This window comes from Sturnus vulgaris, chromosome 12 (genome assembly GCF_052056855.1).
Source record: "Sturnus vulgaris isolate bStuVul1 chromosome 12, bStuVul1.hap1, whole genome shotgun sequence".
Taxonomy (NCBI): domain Eukaryota; kingdom Metazoa; phylum Chordata; class Aves; order Passeriformes; family Sturnidae; genus Sturnus; species Sturnus vulgaris.
This window is the reverse complement of record NC_142254.1, coordinates 4,535,731-4,561,069: the sequence shown is the minus strand read 5'-3', so window position 1 is coordinate 4,561,069 and position 25,339 is coordinate 4,535,731. Positions and strand designations below refer to the sequence as shown.

The following is a 25,339-nucleotide window of genomic DNA, read 5'->3' as shown; positions in this document are numbered from 1 at the left end:
CTCAGGAACTCTGATGTGGATGAACACCAAACAGGGATAGAGGACACACACAGGAGGCCACCCAGAACTTTTCTTGGAAGAAGAAAAGTCAACTTGGTTGGAATTTGTTTGCATTGTCCTTCTACTGGTTTGGTTTCTATTTTCATAAGGTTCCTAAGGATCCAAACACCTTTTTCATGTTGTTGTGCATAAATCCCTTTCCTAAATCATTCAGTTTTGCCAATAATCCATAGTTACTGATAATTCACCAGGAGCAGTGCAGTCAGAGCTCTCAGCTATTTTCCTGGGCGTTTCTTTCCCTACCAGCAGTGATTTTTCAATAAACAGCCCCACAGAGAGCACAGCACACTCGGACAGCCAATATTTGTGTCCAGACTACATATTTGTAACATTCACAGTACACTGTTCCTTAGATTCTTCACAGCACCAAACTATAGTAAAAATGATCTTATTAATGTATGATATTTCAGTTTAATTTTTAAATCAGTTTTATGTATAATGAATTCTTACTATTCAGTAAATTATTACCTGAATGTTTTATTTACAGGCAACAAAAAAAATTTGTGACTGTCTAATAGTGGCTTTTAAGGCTGTGGAGCTTTTTTCATTTTTCAGTGTAGAAAACATGTAGCTCATGGAGAACATTACAAAATTAAAAAATTTTAGTCGAGTTTCATACAGAAATAAGGCTTAAAAAAACCCCAGCCACCTCATTTACCTCTTCCTCTCAATCACTCCTTAATCTACAGGCCACTTTGGTTTTTATTTTTCTTTTTTTTTTTTTTTTTTGAGATGTCTGTCTCAAATAAATGACAGTAATTTCAGAGAAAATAGGATGGGCTGACAATCTATTAAAAACCTTCTTAGGGGACAAAAGGATACACGGAAATCTACCTAAGAAAGCCCACAAGAAAGGCTTCTGTACAAGGCTGCTCATGAATAAGTATCTTGCAATTCTGCAAGACAAAGCCTCACAAATTTTTTAGTATTGGTGTATGCAGCCTTAACTGCAAGTGTTCATACCTTCATTACGAGAATGAGGTAACATAAGTGCAGAGTATATTAAAAACCACGATAATTTTGATATGTAGCTGGACTTAGGGTTATGAAAATATGCATTTAGTGACAAGTAGAGCCTGGAAAAAGGACAGATGTTTACACTGTTAATACTTCAAAAGTAAGTTTTTGAGGCTTAGGATTTAGATTTTTCTTTCTAATTTATTGTCCTCTTCTGGGAAATTAGGTACACTTTCATCCTTTAGAAGCTTTAGTAACAATCAGCTAATGCAAACACCTAAAGCTGGATGAAGTGACTTTATCACTGGAGCTCCAGAACCCATCCACACCCTGTCCCACCTCCACTGACAGCCCTGGGGACACTCTCAGTGACATTCAGCTGCTCACCAAGCTAATTCTAGATATGGCAATAATATTGCTCAGTTAACACTTATTTATGACAATTTAATTCCTCAAACATAAGCCTTGTACAGTCTGCAGTTCCCAGGACATCAATCACTTGTCTCATGCCAGACCTGAAGGATAGCTCTGCTTGAAAAGAAAATCCTACTTTTTTCTTCTGAATAAAAAGAAAAGGGGGGGATGGAAAGCCCAAGCAAACCTCAGAGTAAAAGAGAAGAGTAGTTTTCCAACCTCCAAAAATTCTAGTGATTCCTTTGCAGAAAACTCTCTAATCATTGTACTGAAATTTAATCATCTGTAAGACCCGACTTGTCAGAAATCTATTGAACAAAGTTGAAAGTAAGAACCTGCCTCCATAATCCAAGCTGCATTAGGCCTGTGCTGAGTCCCAGAGGGGATAATTAGGTTTGCAAGTGTAATAATCCACTGTAATAGAACAGCCTTTGTTCTCACCAAGCAGGCCTTGTTCCAGTTCCCCATGTGAGATACAGGAATTTCTGATGTCAATAATCAATTGACCCAAAGAAAATATCCTGCACTTCAAGAACTTCAGAGGTTCTGAAATAAAGAGTTTTCCTCCCCTTCCCCTGCACCAAATACTTGGGAAGAATAGTCACAACTGGCTCTTTGAGCCCCAATATTCTAATGCATCACACAATTAATTACAGATATAAAATACAGATCACACAACCCCTCCTTATGGAACACGTAAACAGAACCTCACATGGCTGGATCTGCTGTAACTTTTATTCCAAGCTATGTGCAAATTCTAGTCTGCAGCTCTCAAAAACTGTACAAGCAGATAGACATTTATAAAAATGTACACATCACAGTCTCAGACCTCCTCTCTCAGATACCTTCCAACAACGAGCCTAAAAACAGCAACTTGGGTGATACAAAAGCCCCTGACACAATAGAAAGGACAACAAAGCTTCACAACCAGTTTATCAAATATTAAAGCAACTGTGACTGCACTCCTTTTTTACTATTAAATTGATATGAATATTTCCTTAGCTGCTGCATCCCTCCAGGCTTGGCCCCACTTTCTGGCTTGGAGTTGCTCATTTGAAGATTCCCTCAGCTTGTTCCTGACCCTCTGCATCCACCTGCAGCTGCCTGGGCTGGGTTTCCCTCACTCATGACCAGCTCCAGTGGCACCATTCCCACCACACCTGCAGCCCCTTGAACCTTCCCTTCTCTCAGAGCGCCTGCACAGCAGCTCCCTGAGCACCTGGTTCTCCTTTCCTCCAGGAGGTTTCCATCAGCAGTCACTCCAAACCAACAGAGCAAAAGGAAAATTAGGCAAAACTCAAACGTTTCTGTCAAAAGTGTTCACTTTACAAAAAAATACATTTTCTTATTACAAAAAAAAAAAAAATTAAAATAGGCAGAATGGTTGCTTACAACACCTTACAAAAGAATCCCACGTAAGAGCAAACACTTTAACCTGAATAGGCTCAGCCCAGCCACTCCCTGTCGATAGACGACAGGAATCCATTAAACAGAAGAAATTTGTATTTTCTTTTCTCAAAGCACCCATTCTGCATCATTTGTTTGACCCCACACCTATCCCTTCCCCGTAGATGAAAAGCTCAGTGTGTGTAGCACAGCCAGTGCCACTCTCGGGAGCATCATTGCTCCAGAGGTGCCAGGTGAGACCAGTCACATTTCCCACAGGTGGGGCAGAGCCTGAGCAATGGTTTGGAATCACTCTTCATGGAAAACATGGCAAAGCTGATGGAAATGAAACCTCTCAGCCCAGCCTGGGGACTGGTCCCCAGGAATGGCAGCTTTGTCATCCTGAGGACGCTGCTGCAGACCACAAACCCAGGTGATTCCCAATTCCTACACACCCCTGCAAGGGACTCCTGGTAATAATAGAGACTACAACTGACATTGTCCCTTCCATCTCCTGCTCTTGCTAAATTTGATGAAAATCCAATCATACTCAAAGAGCACTGCTATAATTAATTAATTATTCTGTGTACTTGAACCTACATGAAAAAGGACCTTGTTTTGGTGTTTGATTACAACAGGGTTTGATTTATTTTTCTAATATATAATAATTCCTCTTTTTTCAACCCCTTGTCCCCCCCCCAAAAAAAAACAAACTAAACCAAAACCCAACCAAACAAAAGAAAACAAACCCAAAACATGAAACATTCCTTTCTTTCCATAAAATACATGCTAGAGCTGAAGCACTATATTAGTTTCACCTCTTAAATGTGAAAAGGGTATATACAGAGCAGTTAATATCTGGGACATGTACCTCAGAGGGGAAAAAAAATTAAAAAATAAGAGAAGGCAGGATTTTATCAGCAGTTGGAAGCAAACCAAAGTTCACAACTGATTCTCTAAAAAGGGATAGGCCTCACTTCCCCAGCATAAAAAATAAATATACTGGGAGTTACACAGCATTGAAATATTTAATGCTGCTGAATTGAAACGAGAAAGATATTGCTTTAGAGTATTTCATCTTCCATATTTTTTTCTTTTTACTCTATTTTAAAAGGAAAGAACTACTTCAATGTTTAAATAAGCAGAATATATTTTTGATTCAAAATAAAGAGTCTTTGTTTCAATCATTTTTCTACAAGAGGTTAAAGAATTGCAAATTTCCTTTTTAATGAGTAATAAAAGAATAGGAGTTGCCATGGATATGGAAAAACTATGTATTCATCCCTACCCCCTCCAGCTAAAACACAAGTATTTCAGATTACATTTGTAAGTGTTTCAAAATAAAAACACCGACTCGATGTGCATTAACAATGTAATTGCTCTCTAAGTGTTCACTAACAGGAGGCAAAAGTCTAAATATCTTGGTTCCACCACTTGATGATTGCTTGAACATCCCCAAAAAGCTGAGGGGCTGCTTGTAGGCACAGTCAGGGACCCTTTTCCTGACTGCTGGGCAAAACCTCAACTCCAAGGGGGTCAGGTTTGGCCAAACTCTGCATTCCTGAAATCGCCATCTGTAACACTACCTAAAATAAGCAACAATCTGTTTTCCTTTGGAAGCAATGAGGGAGCAGAAAGGAGTAGAGAGCAGAGGCTGTAGGGAGTTATGAAAACCTACTTGAATATTGAAAGTATTGATTTCTCCTTTTTTGCTGTGACCCCTCAATCTATGGTTTCATCAGTTTACTTTGCTTTAAATTAAGCTGACAGCACAGCACTGAAAATGAGGCGTTGGAAGGCATAAAACTTTGACCCCTCAAATCTCAAATGAGGATGAAAAGCTATGTGCTTGGTAGAATCAAATATGGAAATTTTGGTATGGGCAGCATTTTAATTACAAAATTATTGTCTAGGCAGAGCATCTCAATGTGTAAAAGCCTGTTTAGACCCTAAGGTATTTATCAGAAGTTTTACTTTAGAAAAAAGTCACACAAATATTAAAATTCCAATGGTATCTCCTAACCAAGATAGGAGAAAATATCCAGTTCACATGAAAGCAACATAGTAGTTCCAAAGGAAAAATTGTCCTTTGTCCTTTAACACAGTCAAAACCAAGTGCCCACTTTGGTAGCTGCTTTATAAACCTTTTGTCCTGTCTTGTCTGCCACTCTCAACCCCAAAAGCAGAGAAACATCCAAGCTGGAAACATTTTAACTTCTATAATTGAAGCTTGCTGAAGTCAAACCCAAATAGAAGTAGTTTCTTGCGGAGAAGAGTGTCAGAAAACTTTAGTGAGAGGTGACTATGTCTTTCCCTGAGGTAGATTTCATCCTGCTGAAAGATCCAGGTGCAACAACAAATGGCCAATTCCATCCAAGATTTAAAGCTTTTACTTGAATCCATGAGGAAAAATAGTCCAGAGGAGGATAAAAGAGAGAAGCCAGCTGAAAATCAGCAGCTGTTGGGGTTAAATTACAGACTACTTCAGGGGATTGTAACTACTCGACCTCTAAGTGAAACTTAGAGGGATTTCCAAGGCATCAGTCCCAGTTTCATATTTGCCCATTAGACACAGGCTCAACAGGCTGTGCAGAAGGGGAGGCTGCCCAGCTGCCTTTTCCATTGGAACAGCAGGAATGGTGATGAAAGATCAGTGGAAACACGGGACTGATGAAACCTGAGGAATTTCAAACCTCAGGGAAAGGAGTGATTGTTGTCCAGTGCAGATGTTCCTGGTGTTGATCAGGCAGGGGTGGCTCAGGGGCAATGAGGAAATGTCTTGCCAGCCAGGACACCACATTCCTGTCACTGTTTGTGTCACACAGCCCTGGGGACACCCGGGCAGGTCACCTTGAGCTCGTGTCTCTGCAGAGGAGCAGCTCAGAGCCAGAGGAAAGGGCCCCGTGTAGAACCAGAAAAAGGCACTCAGTTTCACAGCTAGACCCTTCCTGAAAATTAGCAGGGCTTAAGCAATACTAATGGATAGGTAATTGTGTAGTTACAATGAAATCAACTAATTAAAGAGAAGCCAAATGGGAAATATCCAGTGTTCTCTTTTGGCAGACAACACAGAAGAAAAAATTTCCCAATGCTTATCTGTATCCCTAAGCCATTTATATCTCTAATTCCAGACCTTTTCTCTGTCAGAGTTAAGGATTAAAATCTCTTATGAAAACAGTGTTAACAGGAGAAAAGCAAACAGGAAAGCTTAGTTTTGAGGTGGTAGTTATTTTCTGAAATTTCAGTCAGGAAAGCCTTGTCCTCCCATCCTGATAAAACTTGATCTTTATGGTTCCCCAGCATTTGGTGGTTTATGGCAAAGCCAAAGTTTGAAAAGAAACTGTGAAATCAGTTACCAAATTTGAATAAATTCATTTTAATTGCTTTTTATCATGTTAGCTTTCTTAAACAAATATGAAGGTGTAAATTCTGTCCAACCCTCAGGCTCAGTATCAAACTTTTACTGAATTGAGGTTACACAAGCTGTTGAGGATTACTGACAACAACAACAAAAAAAATTAAATTTATCTCCTCTTTTTGCTATTTAGACAGTATTTGAGACAAGTATGGTGACATTCTACTTTCATAGAAAAACAGGAATTGTTTGGCTGAACAACAGTTCGAGTCTCTGGGCTATGGATCCTACCTTGCCCTCAGTGGTGGGAAGGATGAATCTAAGGCAGAAGAAGTGAGAAAGAAAAGAAGTAAAGACATTTATACAGTAAATTCACTCACTTTTATGGAATGCTGTCATTCTCATGAAAATGTGTTGTGATTTTTTTTGTTATACAACAAATCTGAAGTGTGATTTTTTTTCATCACTTGTATGAAGGGAAAAGGGAGTGATCACTGTTTTAACCTGGGGAGTCTTTCACAGAACAAACCAGCTCTAGGATAAATAATAGGATGAAACAGTAATAAGAAAAAAATCTTTTCATTTAAGCAAAAGGTGTAAGAATAATGTTAAAGAAATACTGGAAATACATTTTCTCAAACTTTTTAAAGGTAGCCAGACAAGCCATTAGTAAAACTAATGTAAGGCATAATTCCACAGTAGCAAAAATGACTACATGACTTAATGCATCCTTTCCATTTTTCTGTCTCCCACAGTCCTTTTGATAATCTTATCATTGTGTAACCATCACAAGCAGCATCACCAGAAGTAATGGTTAGCTATTCTCAGACCACTTTTAAATTATTCACAGCAGCTCTGTTTCCATTTCTCTGACTCATTCTTTTAGACATAACAGGAAGTAGAAAACATGGAAATGGAAGAGTTATGACATTACATTTTTGGAAAAAAACAGAAAGCTAAAAATTATCCAGTCTCTTATTTCTTTTCTCGGCAATACAAGAAAACATTGTTATCTTTCTGAACAATGACCCATCAAGGCACTGAAAAAAACCCTCCAACGCCAGAACTGCTCAATACCAAACAGAGCCAGGTTCTGTTCTGCTACTTTTGCAGGAAAAAGGAAGGATGAGACATTGCTAGGAGGGAAACAACACTCCTTTCTTTTAATTAATACTAAGGAACCTCAGTGATCAGACTAATCCCAAAAGGACACTCTTGCTTAGTGCATCTTGCATGGGAAGAATGCTTTGAAAAGTCACAGTCCTCCCACCCTCCCTTTGTGCTCCAGTTTCTGGTTTGGTTTTTTGTTTTTTAAAGCCTACCAAAAAGAAAAAAAAAATTAATTTCAACTTATGCTTTTTAGCAGAGTGATAAAGTGATTAACAAAGGTCACTTTTGTTATTTATATTTTGGGGAAGAGAAGACTAAAAAAAGAGGAGACGTCTTGGTAAAGAGTTCAGGCAAAGGAATGGAATTGAGGTCTGAACCCCAAAATACACACAGCTGGGCAGGTTTAAAAAAATATCCAGTTCACCACAATGCATTTCAGTGCTCTCATTAATTTTATTCATTTTGACAGTATCATAAGACAAAACTACATTAAATGAGTAAAGTATTTCTAGAAGGTGTAAGAAAGGGAAAAGACAACAAACACAAGAAGAGTTGGGGATCCTACAGTCCCTGTCTGCCACAGGAGGATTTCCTCTTCCTCTTAGAAGAGCTCCTCTGAAGGTTTTGCAAATTGGCTTCAGGGCTGGTCCTCCTTACTGAAATATAGAAAAATACAGGGAAAAATGAAGTTTCTGAAAAAAATTATCTGGCTCAAGATCTCTGTGGTAATAAACCACTGGACAGAACGTCTTACACAATCTTCCAAAAGTAATTCAAAATGCCTTGGAAAGGAGCCAGCTGTCGTGGGAGCTGGCTGCAGCTCTGCAAACAAATGGTGCTGTTGCAGAGCGATGCATGGAGCAGGCACCACGAGGAGCAGTGTTCTGTCAGCTCCTGTTTACAGCACTGCCCTGCTCTGCAAAGTGACAGCTGGAATGGCACCTTCCTCCTCAACAGCTCTCATCTAGACATCTACCCAGTCCTGTCTAATTAGTGACAAAAGTTTATTCCTATTGCTCCTGCAGAGCCAAAATGGTCTGCAGTTAACTGAGGGCTGCTGCTGCTGCCAGTACACAATGGAAATATTTTGGTGTGTTCCAAACACCTATAGAGAGCTCCAGACTGCACAAGGGGTGCCACCAGCAGCTGAATTCAGCAAACAGACTGATTATTACCAGGAATAATGCTTAAAATGAGAAAAAAAAACCCCAAACCAATACCAGTGTCTTGGTTTGAAAGATAAGTATCTGCTAAGAAACTCTCCCTCCCTCCAATTAATTATAATTTTGAAATTAAGGTGCTCTCAGGCAAAGATATGGAGGTAGGAATAAGAATTCTTTACTGAGATATATATAACAAGGCAAAAAAACCCAACAACTACAGAATTAACAACAAACAGAACAGGATCCCAGGAACAGACCAGTCAGACTTTCTGAATGCAGGCAGGGTTTTGCAGACTGGCACCCAGATCCCCCTTCTTGAGTGACAAATCCACTCAGGAAAGACCCTGCAAGGTGAAACCGCCATGGATCCATCCATCCATGGATCCATGTTTGTCATTTACAAGTGGCAAGACATGGGACTAATGGACAAATGTGAAATGAAGAGGAAAATTAAAAAACTTTGAAAAGTTTAATATATAGTCCATAATTTGGCCTTTAAGCATGATTTCAGAATTTCAGTGATTCTGTCCTCGAATCCTCTTTAAATGCTTTTAACATTCTATTTCTTAAATTGTGCATAAGCTGCTTTAAGTGCAATTATCTTAAGTGATAAAAAAGAACATATTTTGTGATTGGGCATTCGTTTCCTTAGCCACAATGCTAGTAAGTGCCTTGGAAATGAAGAAATTCAAATCCAGCAGGTGATACTGATCTATCTTAAAATAAACTGAGCTAAACACAATAATATACTACAACTTTAAATGCTATACCATACCATATATGTATATAAATAGATATATAAAAAATGGTTTTCTTGTGACTCATGAGTTTCAAGTATTGACTGCTCATAACAAAAAAAGTGTTATCACAGTTCATCACACAAAAGGAACTATGCAAACTTCATTGTTTCTTGTAGAAAATATCTGGTGCCAACTTTCACTATTTCTTGTGCATTTCAGAATGTTCATACTACTCCAAACTTTGGACATTTTTCCATTTTTAATTGTGACTGGCAAATTGAGACTGAGACATAAAGGCTACTACCATACTAGATTACAAAAAGAGGCTCTGTAGCACTAACAGCAGTTTAATTCACGATTTTTTTCTCAAAAAAAGACTCCTTGATTTTTTGCACCCTCTTACACTAAGTCTCAGTAACTCTTTGCTGCACAGTTTTAAAGTCCTGCTTCTGCTTAGAGCAGCCCTATGGCTGAATTTTGCACTTCACGTGCTGTGTTTACTGCTATTGCTACAAAATTAGGCCTAAAATAATGAATATCATTTCAAGAATTCAAAAGACTTAACCTAAAGAACACCATTTTTCCTGATTTTAATGGAAGCCCAGTAAACTTCACCTTATTCTCTCCCTCTGTTACTTGTCAGTGCCCATGACAAGAACTGCATGGTATAAAACCAAGTTGTTGTCACTAAAATCAGTGAATGTGACTAAACAGACACAATGGGTAAAGAAACTGCAACTTTTATAACTCCTTGTCAAGTGAAATCACACTTTGGAGCAGCACAGAGTGATGTTTCAGTTATCTCTAAAAATAGTTACTTTTGCTGTGTAATTTTCGAGTTGTTAAGGAATCTTTTTCTCTAATGTTTGATTTAAGCGTTTCCTTTTATGTGGTCATTTCACACTATTGCTCCTTGTTATGCCTTTTTCAGCCACTGTCAATACCACAACAGGGATTCCTGCAGCTCAGCTATTTGTAGACATTGATGTCCCTGTCACAGTCCCTGTTTGGCTCCTTGCCCTGGGTGCACATATCAGTCTGCACACTGCAAAGTGTCTATGCTGGGACACAGATTTATCATCCATCATTCGCCTTTGTACCAAAACCATGCGAAATTTGCATGTCAAAAACTCCTCCAACTGCTGCAGCAACAGCCTCAGTCTGGGCTCAGAAAGCCAAGCTGTGTTCCTTCTGCTTCATACATCATCTTTCTAATAAAAGTTCTCAAGTGAGACCCAGCTGCAATTCTGCTGCTGACGCACATAACCAAAGTCCCCAGCTCGCCGTGCCATTGGCTGGGCAGGGGGAGCAGAAATAAAACCCAGAAACCACTCGAGGGACCGTGAGGGATTGAATGAAGCCCGTGGGACAGAGTGGTGGCAGGAGCTGGTACCCAGGATGTGGCACAAGTCTTTCATTGAGATGCACGTTCTGGAGTTGAGCGTGGAATGCACAGTACTACCACTGGAGAACGTGGAATGCCTCACTCCTAAGACATTTGCACATGTTTAAAGTAATTATTTTCATTTTGCTCTTTTCTACTGAGTTGTTTTCCAAAAGCTCTCAGCTGTCCTTAAATATAGATCCTTCTTTAGCATGAACTCCAGCTGTGGGATTTAGACAATGTTCTTCTGACATGTGAGGGGGAAAAAAACCCAATGTAAATCTAATTGTGAATTTTGGCTGAGTAACAGCTTGTTTAATTGAATCTGTTTGAGACCTATCCAGAATTGATCACAGAACCATTGAATCACAGAATGGCCCGGTTTGGAAGGAGCCTTAAAGCCCATCCAGTGCCACCCCTGCCATGGGCAGGGACACCTCCCACTGTCCCAGGCTGCTCCCAGCCCTGCCCAGATCATGCCTTGGGTTTTAGCTTTCACATTTTTCACTCTCTGCTGCTTGGTACATAACTCTGAAACTTAATGTTAGGTGTTAGTAAGTTCTCTTCACAGGGTAGTTAGACAAAGAATCCCTTCCCAGCTAGAGAATCAAGGACACTCCTCACCCAGAAATCATAAATAACATCAAAGGGAAAGGGGCAAATCAAGGGGTTGACCTTGGACACTTCCAGGGATCCAGGGGCAGCCACAGCTTGGAACATGGAAATTTGTTCCATTTTCTAGTGCATGATAAATATTTCAGAAAGTAGGCACACACCATGCCCTTCTTGAGGCAAAAATTCCATATTCTCTTAGGCTTCTCACCAGTCTAAACTCAGGTTCATCTTTTCATGGAAACCTGGAAAAAAGTCATAACCTTTGTAGAGCCACTGCCCTGACAGAAGCTCTCTCGGCAAATAACTGGGTTTACATTCCTGCTGTGTGAGGAATTAGAATAGTTTTATGTCATGTTGCATGTCCTGCAGGGCATTTTTAGTATGTTTATCATGAATTTAAGCATAAGGTCAGCATGCATGCCTGCTGTGGGTGGTGTTATCTGTTATAGATTTCCCAAAAATCATTGGCTTTGATTATATTTGGGAAGTTAGTCTGGCATTGATCCAGGTCATAGAGGAAGCAAATTATCAAGGACTGGCTGACTTGACTTGACTGTGGCACAGATTAAGGCAGATCTCACAAATTGCATTTAGTTTTTATCCAAAGTGTGCATTGTTTTGCTTGAATTTAGAGCATCAGGGATGAGTGTCCTTTGCCAACCTGCCAACATCTAATACATTAAATAATAAAGGGTAGGAAAGTTTGGGGGAGGGGGAGGTTTGTTTTGTTTTTAAGTACCTGACTATATTCTGGGGTTTTTTTGTTTCTTTTCCAGAACCAGTTGCCTGTGACTTACAGAAGAAGCTCTTCTTTGGACTCATCTTGATACCAGTGTTTTTCAGTCAAAAATGAAGTCTGGAAACAAGGGAAAGTGATAAATTAGGACCAGACCATGGGGTTTTTTTGAGGTTTTTTTAAAGGACAGCACTAAAAAGAATGCACAGAAGTGAGGTAAGCTCAAACACACAACAGCACAATGACTTAAGACTTCTGAAAGTAATAAGGAATTTGATTGCAAACAGAACAAGTAACAAGCAACACTACAAGAGTTACTGAAGTCCTTGTACAGAAAAATGTCAGTCTAAAGCACCACCATTAGACACACCAGAAATCTGCCCTTCCTTGCCTTCAACTACATTGGATATATGATGTCACAACATAGTTCTTTATTATATCACACCATGCTCCAGCTGACAGCTTATTTGAAACAATACTACTACTTTCAAAATGCAGAGATGCAAGCCTTTGCTAAAGCTGTCTTCTCAGATTATTGCTTTTTAAATATATTTAATAAAAAATGTTAGTTAATGGAGACTGTAAATGCACTACTGAGCTGCTCTCTATTTGTGGTATTTTAAATTTGATTGAAAACAATTAGCAGATGAGAGAGATGCCTGTGAGCATTCATTAAAATGAGGCTTGTGGTTTGTGACTGTTGAATTTCACTGTGCATCTGGAGCTGTTTGCACTGGTGGCACAGTTTTCCATCATCATAAAAAAAGGACTGTTCCCTATAAAGGTTATGCTGGCAAAAAATAAATTGTATTAAATTTTTCCAAAACTTCCCATTGAGAAAGCAGCAGCCTATTACCCACGGGGAATTTCTCTATCAGATGATGATGGCTCATGGACAATTTGATTTGTTATTTAGAAACAGCTTGTAAATCCTTCTCATATAAATAACATGCAGTTGTAAAAGCTGACTGCTAATGAGATGATTGACCCTAAAGGTCACACTGGCAGAATCCCCCATTGTTTGCTTAAGGATATAATTTTCATTTCATCTAACTGAAAACTGACATCCGAGCATAACATGACAAGACATTAGACAAATAAAATACTGCATTACTGGAAGAATTCCTCCATTGTTTTATGTTTGAGATAAACATTGTTAGCTTGGGCTGAGCTGCTACCAAGGCAGCCAGCTGATGAATTTGGGACTCTCCAATGGACTGTGGGGAAAGATGAATACACTGAAAAATACCTGGTGAGCAAGTACAATATCAAAGGTGAGCGTGGTCTGAATGTGAACATTCAGTTTTTCATTTCATTAAAATCAAGTTCAATTCCAAAACTCATCTCAAGCTGAGGTGAGTGGGGTAAGGAGGTTTTACAGAGGTTTTGCTTGTGTTATATGAGGAATTTTTTTGCTGCTGCCTGCATTTTTAATATTGAGTGGCTAGAAGAATCTCAGGCAGCTTAGTGCACTAGAGGACAAAATTGTATGGACCACAGTCCTGACTTAAAAATGGCTAGCACAGTAAAAATATTTAATTTTCAAAGTCTACTTGACCAGAAGTCTGAAAATAGCACAAAATTAAGTATGAGGCTGCTGTGCCACATTTACTTTCTGCCACCTTCTACTTTCCCAGTACCTTCCACAGCACTTGTCCTCATATTTCTTTTCTTCTACTGCACTCATGCAAAAAATTAGTCCAGCATTCTTCCCCAGTGTAGGGATTATTTGGGGCTTTTGTGCCAATGTCCATCCTGAACCATGTAGTACTTGGCTGATGTTGACCAGTATACCCAAAAGAGAAATATTTAACCAGTACAGGAGAGAAAAAAAACATTCCTGATGTGAGTTAATCCAGTAAGACTAAATAACGTAAATGCAGTGTGCATTATAATTTTCAGCACATTAATTTGGGATAACCATGGTGATTACATAACCAGCTATCTGATCAAGACATCCATGCACAGATCTATAAGAATATTTCAGATACATCAAATATATTGACAGATACCTCAGTGCCTTTGTAAACCCCTGATATCCACTAAGGAAAGCATCTCCACAAGACATAACATTTGTAGTTATATATCATTCCTATCAAAATATTGGTTCCATATAAAGCTCAAAATAATGGTCCACTGGAAAGTCTACTGATTTTACACCAGATAACTTTGGGCATTGCTCCAGCTCCTGGGATCACGTTTGAAAATTCAAGATACTTTCAAAGGACAGTCTCTGCTGTTTAGTTCATAGAAAACCCAACATACACTCTCAGAAAGACAAAAATTATCACTGATACTCACAAATCAATCTGAAGGAAATGATAGGCTGCATGTAGGTAGCTGATACCTCATCTTTATATTTATGCATATGCAAACCTTAATATGTGCTCTGCATGTCCCATTTTCCTTCTCTAAGGGTTCAACAGCAGGGTACTCAGGAATTCCCTGGCAATGATGTGGGTTGAGCATCTGTTCCCTCTGAGCAAAAGGGAATGATCATATTTTGAATCTACTTGGCATTGATGATCTTTGGGTATAGTCACAGACTAGTTGTTGATGAGAACTTCACACTCCATCAGGTTTCCCTGTGTTTAGAGAAGTGGAGAGGTCATAGTAGCTGACAGGAAGAAAACCCAAATGCTGCCTGCTTGAGCATAAAGAAAAGTAAGGATGACAAGAGTTTTCAGACTCCTAGGGTGACTTTATGATGCTTGCATCCCCAGTTGTCTGTTCTGCTTATGCTGGATATTGATTTCTGTGCTATACCCTTCTGTGTTATACCCTTGACTAAAATAACAATGAAATATTCAAATACCTTTAAATTTCTTTTTACCTTGGAATCCTGCACTGACAGACAAACAGCATCAACAAGAATGAGGTATTTGCTTAATGTTCCATTCTTAAGCCCCTCTATCTCCTTTTTTTCTGTTTTTCAATAAAAGCCAGCTCTGCCACTCTGCAAACATTAAGCTAATATTCCAGGGTATAGTTTCCAGTGCATATCAGGGCATTTTACTATAGCATCACCTGGATCTACCCTCCCACATGATTCATGTTCTTTCAGTCTACAGTACAGACTTGTGCCACCTTAACACAGAACTAAACCACACAAATTTCCACTGTGGGGAGGATGTTAAGAAATAATGAGGCAAATGTAATTAATCCACTGTAGACACCATTATTTTTCAGTTTAATGGAATGGAGAATTTTTCAAAGAAATCAAAGCAAACATCAGTTTTTTTACTTAAAATATCCCCAGAGAAGAAGTTAATTGTAAAATGTCAAATACCCAACCCCACAAAAAATTATATTACTTGCAATATTTTTCTTACTATATTTATTATGCTGTCCAATGTGAATCTGAAATATTTCCCATGTCAATTGTACCAGCCCCTTCCTAGGGAATGTCACAGCTCAGCAATGTCACCTGGATGGACAGGAGCACATAAACAGAGGTGTGACAGAAACTTCACTCACATCACAGCTGTGGGATGGCATTTCCTCATGTAAGCCAAGGTGAACATGGGGGTCACATGGCAGATTTGTGAGCACATTGACAGTGGGAAGAAGAGCCCATCTAATAAACTGAGATTATTCAGTCACTCCACTCCTAAATTTGGCTTACAAGAGCTCGGGAGAAGGAGCAGTTTTAGATGTTGATGTGCAGCTTAGCTGAGCAAAATGCAGCAAACTCCACAGGGCTCTTCCCCTTCTTCATGGGCTCCTGTCCTGAGAAGCCTAAAAGAACACAATAAAGGCCTTTAAGGCACCTGTGTTGTGTATCAATGACAAAATAAGTGCCTGTAGCCAGAATAATTTTATTGTATTCCTAGGCTGGCAACACAGGGTGATATTCTCTCTGAAAGAATTGTACAAAGGATTTTATTGGACTAATCGAGGCCCCTGGTGAACAGACCTAATTGTTAAACTGCCATGGAAACATCAGCACAGTTCCAGGTGATTGATAACTTTTGCTATTTTCAAAACACAGAGAATGGGGAGAAGGAAATATTTAGATAACAAAGAATGCATAATCTGTCATACCTTTAAATAATGTTGATCTTTTATGGAACTACTATTATCTCATCCTTTTATCCATAATCAACACAAAAAGCAAAGCAGAAGTCATTTGCATTCTCTTCAGGCCTACTGCTTTTCCCTAAAACTGAAGGAAAAAAATATCTAGGACCTTTTATCATTTAGGACAAATGAAACAGCAAAGAAGATGAAAGCAGAATTGCTAATGGGGGTTGTTACACAGACATTACCAGGGTAGTGTCCATAGGTGGGCCTGATTCCTGCAGTGGGAATTGAGGAGCAGGATGCTGGGCAAAGCCAGAGACACAAACCCAGAGACAGCTCCTTTCACTGGCTCTGGATGACTCCCTGAAATTACTGCAGGTTCTCACTGCTGGAGGAAATGGTTGGGAATCAGGATGGATAGTTTATGGAATATTGTTACCTAAAGCCTTCTGGATCACGATGTTGCAAAAAAAGCTCATTGTCAGAAAGCCCCTCTGCTAATTTGGGTCACAGCTGGCACACTGGAGCAAAGGAGAGAAGGATCTCACCCAGGAACGAGAAATTTAGCACTGCCTATGTGGCAGATTATGATCAGGTTTATTGCTGAAACAGTGAAGAAATATTGCCAGTGCAGTCTGTAAAAGAAGCAGGTGTCAAAGAAGAAGAGGGAGGTACCAGAAGCAGGTTTGGGTGGGAATGCACAGGTTGGCAGCCTTTGGCCTTGCACAATGCACAGGCACAGAGCCCCTGTGGAGCTGCTCTGGGCTTTTATCTCCCTGTGTGAGACCTGAGTGCTTTTACTCACCCATCCCAAAGGGAGTGTCCTCTGTGCTCAGGCTGGACCTGGACATAGCCTGCAGGGATCCACCCAGAACCTGCCTGCAGCCTTAGGACACCAGTTTGTCCCTTTGGCCCATTCTCCACTAGCATTTTATACCCTGTTGCAGGCTGATGTGCACCAAAGTCAATTAGCACAGCTCCCCATCTCTGGAATATATTAATTATTTGAGCACCCAGAGAGTTTCTCCTGCAATTGCCACATGGTGCTCTTATCTTAGGACAATTCACAGTATCAGAGACAAGCCCCAGGGAGAGGGGGGTGTGTAGAAGGGGGAGGTAGGGGGGACACACCTGATGACTCTCAGCACTGTCACACACGTTGGAACGAAAAGGAAGAGTAACAGGCTTGTGACACATACTGGGTACCAAGAATTTGAGTGGGAAACCTGCAAGCTTTCTTCCAGTATCACCAGAATGTGCAATTTCCTCCCACAAGATGCACCCTCCACTTTTCCTAAGACAAGCCCCCCTGTGTTTTCTGCTCCCAGCCCAGCCGAGGACAGACAATCCTGGCCATTTGCCCAAGGCCTCCCCAAGCCAAGGCACTGAGCAGGGCTTTGCTGTGGGTGCCAGGGGACTCCAGAGTGGGCTCCCAGCACATCCCACCCACCCAGGGATCCACTGCACTCCCTCTGAGCACAGGGCAGGGCTCAGCTCAGCATCACTGACATTCAGAATCCTCTCCTCCAGCCACAACTCCCTCTGGAACACCAACTACAAGCCCACCGTGAGTACATTTATTCCCTAACTCCAGGACAGCACATTCCAGATTCAGGGCATGCTCAAATCACTACTTATCTGCTTAGATCTAGGAATACAAACATATCATTGAAATGTAAAATTTCCGAGCAGGGAACAGCAGCCTGTGCCACATGATCTCCACTGAGATTGCTGGAGAGTGAAAAAAAAGGCAAATTCAAACTCATGTCAGAAGGAAATAATTTTAAACAGAGCAACTTTTATCTTCATTTCATCTCACTGATGTGATGGAAAAAAGGCCTTTTATGAGGGAGGGATGATTCTAAAATTTTTGAAGGTTCATTTCAAAGGCTTTTTAACTGATTATCCAGAACATCCCTTTGGTACAAAAAGCAAACCAGAGTAATTTTTTCATCTCTCAAGACTACCATCCCCATTTGGACTGCTCAGAAATGCCTTTCCCACACTGTACTTCCTTTGCACTTCTCTCAGGACTGCAGGGACATGTGAGCTAATTTGCAGACCAAAAAATATCCAGATTTTGAACTGAGAAATTCCAGATTGGTTCATTTAAAATATTCCTAAGGAATGAGGCAGCTCACTTATCTGCATACTGAGAAATCATTAATTATTAGTAGGTCACACTGATAAGAGTCAGTGGAAGGTTCTTGTTCACTTCAGCTGAACAACGTCCCAACTCTGTTAACACAAGCAGTAATCAAACAACAGAAACACAAAATCTGCTATTTTCTGTTACACTTTCTCCAGCTACAGTGTGCTCTGTTAGATTGTTCCAGCTCTTGTCTGCTTTAACACAAATAGGGAAGAAATCTCTCCTGGTTTTGCAGGACATACACAGGTTTTTGGTTAATGTTCCTGTTTTATTACACTTTCTGTGTAGCCCTGCCCAGCTCCTTCAGTGTCTCAATTTCAGGTGTTTAGTTTGTGCAAGGTGTCAAACAACACTTTGTTACAGCTCTGAGGTGTTGTGCAGGTAAACTACACAATGGAGACTTATAATAATGTGCATTGGAGAGAAGTGTATTGCTCCCCTTCAATTCACTTTGACTCTTGATGGAACCAACCTCACAAGAAAACATTGGTACAGGGCCTTGCAATGCTGGAGCCTCTAAAGCCTGACTATTAATTAAACTATTCATGTGCTCTTTCTCTGCTCCAGCAGGGAGGTAAATAACCAGGTTAATGCTTGAGGAACCTCTTATGAATAGCAGCAACTTTTTACCCTCCATCATTTTGTCTCACCAATCCAGTATCATTTGTTCCTTTTTCCCTTCCTTTCTACCATTCACTAATCTCAGGCAATAGAAGAGCAAATTGTCCTTATTCTTTCTTTACTGTTGAGATGGACTTCAGAATTTATCCAGCTTGGACATCACATTTTAATTTTTTTTTCAGAGACTTTCTCTGAAAACTAAGTTTATCTTCTGCTCTCCTTGCACAGTTATCTGTTCACACAGATCCTGAAAGAGACACTATTTTGGCACACATAACATTTTCATTTAAATGATTGGTATATGTTTGAAAATAATTTATCACCCGGGATTCAAACATAACACAAAACATTGATGAACATACAGTTCATCTCTACCATACCAAGGGGGTGATAAGTAAAAAGATAACTGACTAAATGGCATTTAGCTCAGGAAAGTACATCTGCCTTCTTGTCAGAAACTAGAGTAGAGAAGGGAAAGGAGAATTGGCAGGAGGGTGATTTTTTGTTTCTGGCCACATAAAGGTTTGGCATGCAACATATTCCACAGGAACATCATCAGCAAAGCACACAGGCATCAGTCAGGAATATTTTTTGAGAGGATAGCACATAAAATGAGACAGGCTCAGAGTAAAGGGTAATGAGGAATTGACCATTGTTCTGAAGTATCTGCTTGGGGACTATATAAATCCTTTTTATTGATCCATGTATTACAATGACAATTCCTACTCAAAAATTCAAGTTATTTATAGTCCCATAGATCTGCTTTAAGCTTAATGCATATTTTTTACAAAACAAGATCTGAAAGTCCTTTTTTCTTAACTGTCAAGAGGGATTAATTTTACAAGGGAGTAGAAATTTTACTTCTAATCTTCACCTGCCATGGCTCGAGTTCTAATGTCCTTCTTTATTTACACTTAGGAATGTGCTTTGTGTTACTGTGAGAGAGCAAAACTGTCCTGCTCTGGTCCCCTGAGGATACAGAACAACCTTTTCTGATATAGCTGAACTCATTTAGGCTACAGCTAACTAGAGATTTCCAGGAATGCATCCTATGTCCATCCACAGACCTTGACCCTGCTTTTCCTAGAAAGACATTCTGGCCTCATGGAGGGAAGGAAACCACTACAAAGTTTGGACTTGCTTAGAACCTGTACCAGAAGGGAAGCAGGACTCAGGAGCTTTCCTCAAAATGCATTTTTCCTCTGATTCTAAGGCAAATATGAGAGTGTTCTGTGGCATCAGGACTCAGGGATGCTCAGTGCCTGCAGACAGCTGTGCAGGGGATGCAATTCCCAGCTCAGCACAGTGCTGTCCACACTGTGGGTACCACAGTGAAGGATTCATCTGCAATCAAATTCAGGCTTAAACTTCTGAATTCAGGGAAAACTTGGAGTTATCCAGCTCTCTTTTAGCATCAATAATAAGATCATCAGGATCACTGTGGTTCTTTCCCTAATACATGTGCAAATCAGTGGTGATGCAGAAATCCATTTGTTCTATAAAATAGTCAATAAGAAAAAAAAAATAAATATTATGTTCTTTGACTGCTGTGAAATTCTACCAAACTGGATGAAAACGATTTCTTCACTTCTGAATAGGACCTATCAGATTCCTTCTTTTAAAAAAAGTCCACTTCACATACCATTCCTTCAGTTTGCAATAGAGAAAGGATTTGTATAAATATCATCAAATCAGAGGGATAAAACACTGCAGTATCAGACCTCCTGTGAGACATTTCATTGTGTTTTACCCCCAGGTGAAAGGCAATCTGAAACACAAAATTCTGTTTAAGGCATGGTCAGATTGTCAGCCATATATCATGGTTCAGACCATGTGACTGTGATGATGATTCCTTTATATCAAGGAAAAAACAAAATTGTTTGTATTGCAAATAGGAGCAGTGAAGAAAATAACTTGAGTAGGTGTACAAATTTTCTAGGAATGATCCCCCAACACTAGAAATGCTTGAGAACTGTATAAACTGACCTATCAGTCCTTTTTATAAAGGCTGAATGTCATGGGTTTAAATGGCCGTTTGGAGAATCTTTTCCAAAATTTTCATAATTTCTTTGTCATTCTCTCTCATCCTACATGCACACACTCATATTTATGTCTCGTGGTACAGTGTATTTTTGAGAAAAAAAAATCTGGGTTTTTCTACTTGTTTATGCTGCTTTCTGCTCTGCTACTCATCCCACAAATCAGTACATTCCCAATCTGATTTGAGGCTTACTGCACAAACACTAAAAACAATTATAGTCAGCCCCAGATTGCAGCAGAGATTGGATTACAAGTGGCACCTTATGTTTTAGCTGCTCACTCACTTTCAGCCCCTGTACATTATTTGAATTCTCATCAGCTGTCTGGTCCCACTCTGAGCATTTTCAGCTTACACTGCACAGCAGAGCTGGGAAGCCACTGGGTGCAGGCAGGAAAGTTCCAGTGATGTATGAGACTGCCAGAGGAACAGCAAGAGCTGCAAGTTTGGAACTTATTCCCTGTGCTCATGTCCTCAGAGAAAATCACTGCAGAGCACAGGGCCATATTTTGTGGGTTTAAGTGTTAATTAAGTGCTGAATAGATCTCACTCTGGTTCCCTGCACAGGGGAAGTTTCTACCCTTTGAGGCAGGTGAGCTACCCACAGCAATAATTTATTTTATTTTTTTCTTTTTTCAGTTGTACCACTTTTTCTTCATTAGCTCCTCATCACTTCTAGAAACTTGTTTGAATGTTTTATGTGTAACACCCAGTGCTGTCAACACAATAGGTTATCAGCACTTCCAAAATGTGAATTCCAGCTTTTAATGGAAATTATTTTAGTAAATATAAAAATTGTTAGCACACACTTACCTGAGCAGGAATCAGGATAGATCAGGATGCACTGAATTATATCTGCTTTCAGACCTTGCTGAGTCCTCTGTGCTTCACCTACCACCTAAAAGCAATCAGAAACACAAAACAGAAATCAAGAAATTCCCCCTCACACCTGGAGCAGCTGGCACGGGGTGGGAGCAGGCCCAGCACTGCCTTACACAGCTTGTAACAAATTAATGCCTCCAAACTCTCCACGAGGACTACAGCTCCCAAAATTCCTTGCCAAAACCTAAATTGCTATCAGACCATCAAATTCCATGATGAAAGGATCACTTACAACAATAATGTGCGTTCTCTTCATCAAATTATTTTATTATTTTCCTATGACTGACAGTATTTGACTGGCATTTGTTGTCAGAAAAAAAAAAATCCACAAAATGCATTGAAAATGTGACTGGAAATGAAAATTAAAACTGGACAGAGTAATTCTGAAAATTTAGGAAACTATATCTTTCTGGTTTTATTTTAGATGTTTTTTCTCTTTGCAACTGTAAGTTGGTTTTGGTAATAAAAGTCTTCACATGAATACATGCTCATTTGTCTATCATGAAGCATAAGGGGAAATAAATTCTCAAAATTACTAGATTCTGTTTGTGTCACATTAGGATTGCAAAAACCCCACTCACCTAATCCTTTCATACATTTTTAAGTGATAAAATATTTTCAGAAACAGAAGCTGTAGGAAAACTTGAAAAATACTTATTAAGGCAATCACAGGTTTGTAAGATAACACTTTTCCTCACTCTCTGATATTAGCAGGCTGGCTGAAACAACAGGTTCTTCCTAGATTCTGAATTAAAAAGCTCTCAAATGAATTGCCACATGGACAAGAGCAGACACAATACTAAATTTTATTAATTAATTAAGCCAGAGCATTCACGAGGATGGGAGAGAATGAAGAGAGCAATGGAGACTTCTGTTCTAGTAAAATATTGGACTGGGTCTATATAATAATGGGCTGGAAAATTCCTGATTTTTCTGTTTTTTTTTTTTTTTGTAATTTATGAAAACAGAAGCAGCAGACATTTATGACAGTCTAAATAAAACCCCTTTGTCATCCACTGCTACTTTTATTTATGGAAGAAGCATTATATAGAATAAAATGAATGGCTGCTGTTTCCTGTAATATAAGAGGGTTGGGAAATATCCATTAAAACCTTGCAGCATTTGATGATTCATACTTGACCTTTTTTTGTAAGGATTAATTGTATCTCCTGCTCTGGGTTGCAATGACATTTTCCCCAACCTGCCTTTATTTGGTGTACAGGTGATTCTGGGTGGCCACAGCTGCAGCCAGCTCACACCTGGCACTGCAGGAGCTGGCAGGAAACTGTAAAATCCATCCTGGGACAAAGACCAGATGTGTCCCCCTGGAGGTGACAAACTCTTGGCCACATTCCCCACCCTGCCATGGCAGAGACTGGGATGGAGCCTGCAAAATCACCCCGGGCTTGAGAGCTGCACAGGAGCCCGGGGCTGTGTGAAGGAGGAGGTCACACATAATGCCAAAATAATCTGGGGCTTAACTCCAACCAGCTGCCCTATCTCACACCTGAGACACCTGGAATTCAGCTCTGAATTCTACTTGTTCATGTGGTTTTAAGTAAAACACCCTATTTCTGTGTTCCTGGGTTAAAGTCATGATACTCTTCTTTTGTAAAATATGGGAAACTTATTCCACAGCAATGTCTACAGAGTTTTGCATACAAAACTCCCAGCACTGATGTATCAGTATCTGAAAATGAGTCCAAAAGCAATCCCATCTGTGGCAGCAAATGTGGAAGTGGAGTTTATTCTAAAGGTGATTCAATTGGCTTTGTTGTTCCCAATCATATAAATAATATTTCAGTTTAAAAATGCACATCTTTTGTTTTCATATTCACTGGTAAAACTGCCAGCTTGTGAAATTTGGCAGAATGAACTGTGTCAGTGTTGCCATCAGGGAACATTCCACTAACAAAGAAAGAAATGACAAAAAGGGCCCCCAACCACAAGACCTGTTTTATAATTCAAAAACAAGCTGTTATGAAAGGCAGGAAAATGACTTTTTTTGCTGTTAAATATTTTGAAGGTAAAAAAAAAAAAAAATCAAGGCTAGGCTTGGCCAACCCAAAGACCCAAGATACAAAATGAGAATCCACTCCAGATTCACCCATCATTTTGCCACCACCAGTTATCAGTGCTGCCTGCCTGCTGCCTTTCTGGCTGTTTCTTCCACAAATCAGAGCATTTCCATAGGAGTAAAGGAAGAAATCTCTGTGTTCCTCTGCCCCATGGAATTAGTCTGTATTTGGACTGGATGAACACCCCTGGCAGTGCCCAAGACCAGGTTGGACACTGGGTCTTGGAGCACCCTGGGATAGTGGAAGGTGTCCCACCCATGGCAGGGGTGGAAAATGATGATTTTTCAGGTCCTTTCCAATCCCATCCATTCCATGAGTCTACACAAGATGATTGACCAGGGATCTCCTGATGAACAGGAATTTCAGCTGTCAATATTAGATTTAATTTTGTGAATGCCCAGAAAAATATCAGGGGAGGGTACTAGTGCCCCCACACTAGAAATGTTTTCTCCAATCGTGGAATAAAACAGGAAACCTCTACTCATCCCCTCACTCTGCCTGTGTTCTCACAGACCTCCTTCAAACAGGCACCAGAAACGGTGGAAGGAGAAGAAAGGGAATTTTGGAACTTATTCCATATCCCCTCTGAAGAGAAGGCTGAGATTTTCATGTAGTTTATTTCACTGGTTTAATGTTTGTGATGTGGGGGGGTAAGAAGACCAAAAAAAGAAGAGATAGTTGTGTTGCAATGCTAATGAGCACATTTACAAGGCTCTGCCAGCAACGCTGAGCTTCAGCTCGCTTTTATTAGCCATTTTGGAAGATGTCTTAGTTGCAGTTGCACAAAAAGCATTGTCAGGACTTTTATATTTTCTCATTTAGAATACTGTGACATTAGTTGGAGAGGGTCTGGTTCTGCAGCACATAAGCCAGTATCAGTATTGTATAATACAGCAGCTAGACTCATTTTGCAGTGTGATTACAAAACCCATCACTGTGAATTATACAGCAAGTTAAATTGGTTTCCACCTTCTGCAAAGCCAGAATATTATCTTGCACAAATAGTATACAAATGTAGAAATAATACAAGTCCAACTTATCTGAATGATAGAAGCACAGAAAGCTTTCATTGCTCACTCCATCAGTACTTTCTATTTTCTGCTAATGACACGTGCTGTGGTCTGAAAGCAAACTAACAACAGTGAATGTTCACACTTTTTACTTCTTACATTTTATTTTTGCTAAGCTTCAATTTACTAGAACATCTTGCTGCTGCTAAAAACTTCCGAATCTGAAAAATCATTTTTTGAGCAATCTTTTTACACAGAATCACAGGATGGCCCAGTTTGAAAGGGGGCTTAGGGCTCATCCAATGCCACCCTGCCATGGCAGGGACCCCTCCCACTGTCCCAGTGTCCAGCCTGGCCTTGGGCACTGCCAGGGATCCAGGGGCAGCCACAGCTGCTCTGGGCACCCTGTGCCAGCCCTGCCCACCCTGCCAGGGAACAATTCCTGCCCAAGATCCCATCCAGCCCTGTCCTCTGCCACTGGCAGCCATTCCCTGTGTCCTGGCACTGCAGTTCTGATGAACTTTTGATGAACTTTTCACTTCTCTTGATCAGAAACACTTGTGAATGTCTGCCACTAATGAACTTTTTTTCCTATTATTTATATTTTTCTATTAA

The 25,339-nt window shown here is 39.9% G+C and overlaps 1 long non-coding RNA gene across 1 annotated transcript in view; it reads right to left on the bottom strand.

Moving 5' to 3' along the window:
• The window catches only part of LOC148222341 (uncharacterized), a 200,568-nt gene extending 178,237 nt beyond the window's left edge, over positions 1-22,331 (bottom strand). The window contains exon 1 of the long non-coding RNA XR_015806162.1: positions 21,568-22,331. This is a non-coding gene — a long non-coding RNA (uncharacterized LOC148222341). The remainder of the gene's footprint in view (positions 1-21,567) is intronic.
• Positions 22,332-25,339: the final 3,008 nt, after the last annotated feature.